Source organism: Anopheles merus, unplaced genomic scaffold (genome assembly GCF_017562075.2).
Source record: "Anopheles merus strain MAF unplaced genomic scaffold, AmerM5.1 LNR4000411, whole genome shotgun sequence".
Lineage (NCBI taxonomy): Eukaryota > Metazoa > Arthropoda > Insecta > Diptera > Culicidae > Anopheles > Anopheles merus.
Window position 1 is genome coordinate 20630 of NW_024427991.1, and position 4371 is coordinate 25000.

Consider the following 4371-nt stretch of genomic DNA (forward strand, 5'->3'; position numbering starts at 1 on the left):
CGATTTAAATTAATTATTATTAATTCCTTGCCGATTTCTAACATCTTCATATTTAATTAAACCGTTTGGTTAGATTTATATCAGCACTCTTGACATAAAACGTCATTTTCATTTGACAATAAACAATTCTGACATCTTTTTTACACCTGACATTGACATTAAATAGACTGACAGCTTTTTAAATAAAACAATCTTAATTTTCAATTTATTAAGCTTGATACCTTATAAAATAATTATCGGAATTCCTTCCCCCCTTCTTACCACTCAAAAAAAAAAAAAAAAGAGCCCCCTTCACTTTTATTTAACTTAAATCCAATCGAAATTACCTTATACACTCTCTCAATGTATTCTTTGACATTTAAATAATTGATGCTATTCATTTATGACTAATCTTGCTAAATTAAACTAACTCAATTTAAATTTCCTTGTTTGTTACAATATTATAATTTTTAAAATAGCTTCTGTTTAATTTAATAACAAACGTGACATTAAATTTTCGACCTTTGACAATTGACCCTAGACAATTGACAACCAATAATAATTTGTTCAATTGACACTTAATCAGGCCTGACAAATTAATTAATTACGTGACTGACATTTACATTAAACGTTCAATAACACCGACAAAAAAAAAACTATTGACAGTTTATATACAGCGCGAAATCTATTGACATCTCGCGTCAAAACACGACAATTATTTTAATTTTCCTTCTTAATTATCATAAATTAACATTAAAATCCCTCCTGAATCGACACTCCGTAGTTACATCATCCCAAAGTATCCTAAATTATTCAATCAATTAATTAAAATTTTGCCAGTCCCTTTAGAAAATCAGTAGACAGTCATAAATAACTCCATAGAAATTAACCATAGAAATTAACGGTAGAAAAATGGTGATGAATACACGCTCCACTTTACTTCGTAGAAATAGTCCCTCAAAGGCAGGAACCAGTAGATATTCCACCCGCCGTAGCTCACTGGGAACGATGTCCCCGTCTAAGGCTTCGGCCACCAGCTTTGGTAGACGGGCATCAACAAACCAGCTGATAGCCCCCAAGGCGATGGCACCTGCCCTACGAAGAGCTTCTTCGGTAGAGGTGGAGGGGAAAGCAAAAAGGGTATCTGTTCTCCCGCAGATCGCGGAAGACAGCCAAGGGGAGGGTTCCAAGGCAGGGCAAACATATGACAGGAAATTTTTCGCAACTGCATATCCAGCAGATTCCAATCCCATGGGCCCATTGCAGAAAGCAAAACATGAGCTCATGCTGTTTATCAGGGACACCGTGAAGCACAGGGCTATTTTAGCAAAAACGCCCCAATTTTCTGATTGGGAACAGCGTATAGGCTCAGTATTAGCCCTGTTGCACAACCTTCCAGCATTTTGGCTAGGGGAGGCCGGGTCAGGAATTGATGTGGGAACGGGAACAGAGGATCTTGTGGTGGAGGATCCGGTTGTGGAGCAAGACTTGGGGCCTTTGGCAGGCCCTAATCAGGATCAGCAACCGGGTTCCATTCCCTTGAATGAGTCGGACGTCACCAAATTCTTCACTGTTTTTGGGGGAATCATGCGGGAGATGTATGACATAATAGTTAGGGAAAACGAGGCCAAGACAGCAGGAAATAAGGAACAGGGACAACAGTTGGCAGGTCAAGGAGGGAAAAATAGCAAGAAAAAGGGAAAGGGTGGGAAGGGGGAAAATAGTAAGGTTGTTGCGGCAGAGGAACCGTTGGCAGGGGAAATTTTTTCAAGTGACCAGGGATCTGGACCACAAGGGGGGCAAGAGGGGGCGCAAGAATGGCGGACGGTAAAGGGAAAGACTGCCGTGCGCCGGGAGAGGAGGAAGAGGAAGAAGCAGCGTGAAGCTGAGCAAGCAGCCAGCCTCGCCGCAAATACCCAACCTTCTGCTTCCCAACCCAAGCAAAAGCCGGCACCTGCCTTTAATCCCAGGGCCGGCAGAATGCCAAATGCCATTGAACTTGAATCAATTGGGGGATTCAAGTACGCGGACATGATGCCAATCCTTAGGGAAACGGTGAAAAAGGAGGATGTGCAGAGAATCCGCACAAACTTCAAGGGTCATCTACTCCTGGAATTAGCACCATTGTCGCACCAGGAAACGATGACCCTTTGGAGAGAGGTGTCCAAAGCTCTTGACGGCAAAGCCAAATGCCGACCGCGGACACCCTCAGTGCGGGTGAACTGCACCAACATTCCGCCTGGCACTTCATCCGAAGAAATTTCTTCGGAAATGAGTGCCGCGTTGGGCGTTGAAATTTTCAGCGACCAAATCACGACCGTAAAAACGCATTACGGTACGTTGGTCGCATTTTTCGATTGCCCAGCAATAGCGGTCACCGACCAGGCCCTTGCGAGGCAGTACACGGTTGGTTTCAGCAAATGCTGCAGGCTTCGGCTATTGGAACGCCGGCGGCAATGCTACCGGTGCTACGAATACGGGCATACTGCTGCCCGCTGCCGTGGCAAGGACCGTAGTAGCAAATGCCACCGTTGCGCAGAAGATAAGCACGAGGGTCCGTGCACTAGGGAGCGGAAGTGCTTGGGATGCCAGGGTCCGGATGCAATCGGGCACTCGCTGGGCCAGCGCAGTTGCCGCTACTTTGGAAAGGTAACCCCACAGCCCAGTCATGATTAGAGTGTTCCAACAGAACCTCAATCATGACCAAATGGCACAAGACTTGCTTTTGCAAAGTGCTCGTGCCGAGGGTTGTGATATTTTGATTCTCTCGGACCCCTATTGGGTGCCGAGTAATAACAGCAATTGGGTTACCGATACCACTGGCCGGGTTGCAGTGGTATCAGTTGGGGATTATCCTTTTCAGCGCATCATTGACAACCAACGCGAGGACTTCGTTGTGGTCGAGATGCGGGGAATTGTTTTCTGCTCCGTTTACCTACCACCCGTGGGTTCCGATTTGACTGTCGAGGAATACAAACGCAAATGGACCGAAATTGTGTCTGTACTCCCACGGAATCGGGACACCGTGATCGGGGGTGACGTAAACGCCTGGTCAGGTGCATGGGGGATGGAGCGAAGGCCAAACGATGGGGAAAGGGTATCTAGGGGGGGAGTTGTGATGGACGCGGCGGCCGCTTTGGGATTGGTTCTCCTAAACCAGGGCAACCAGAGCACTTGGATGGGGGGAAATGGCCGCAACTCCATAGTGGACGTGTCGTTTTGCAGCCCTTCTTTGGTAGGGGAAAATAATTGGCGCGTTTGTGACGAAACCCCAAGTGACCACAATACTATTAAGTTTGTGGTCGGCAGGGTTCCGAGACAGCGCGCCAATAACGTGGGACACTCAGCAGTGAATGGGGGAAGGTGGTCCACAAGATTCTTCGACAAGGATTTGTTCGTTGAAATCTTGAGGGACCAGGACATTTTTGGGCATGTTGCTACGGCAGAGGAGCTGACCCAGGCCATTACGGTGGCTTGTGACGGCACCATGCCTAGGCAACCCCCAAGGCGACAGGGCCGGCGTCCAGTTTATTGGTGGACGTCCGAGATTGATCGGTTGCGCAGCCATTTTCATGGAATGAAACGGCGGTTCAACCGGGCCCGGACCGAGGAGCAGCGCGAGGAAAGGCGTCAAATGAAGTCGGACGCACGCGCTGCCCTGGAACGGGCCGTCAAGCTCAGCAAGGACCAACACAAGCAGGATCTGCCGGAACAATTGGAACCGCACGGCTTTGGCCCTGCGTACCAAATCCGCAAGCAGCAGTGGGAAGGAGCTCGGGTTCCGATGGAACGGGATGCTAATAAGCTCCAGTTCATCGTGAATGAGCTCTTTCCCGAGCGTCCCCCGATGGAGTGGCCCGAGACGGAAGTAGGTGGGGATCCGATGGATCCGGTCTCGGAGGAGGAGTTGGCGGAAGAGTTGAAGGAGATTGCCCGCTCACTCAACCCCAAGAAAGCTCCAGGGGACGACAATATTCCGAATATGGCTGCAGCTGCGGCAATTATGGCTTTTCCTGCCGTTTTTGCCAAAAGCTATAAGCAGCTACTGGAGGCAGGCACTTTCCCCGACGCATGGAAGCGGCAGCAACTGGTGCTGCTTACCAAGTCGGGGAAACCACCTGGGGAGCCCTCGTCATACCGGCCCATTTGCTTGCTGAGTGTGTTGGGGAAAATTTTGGAGCGGTTGATTCAGCGGAGGCTGACAACCCACCTGGAGTCCACTGGGGGACTTTCGGATGCCCAATACGGTTTCCGTAAAGGGCGTTCGACCGTGGATGCCATCACTCGGGTGATGGATAACGGGAAAGTCGCTCTTGATAAAAAGCGAAAGGGGGATCGCCTCTGTGCGGTGGTAACGGTGGACGTCCGGAATGCCTTCAACTCGGCAAACTG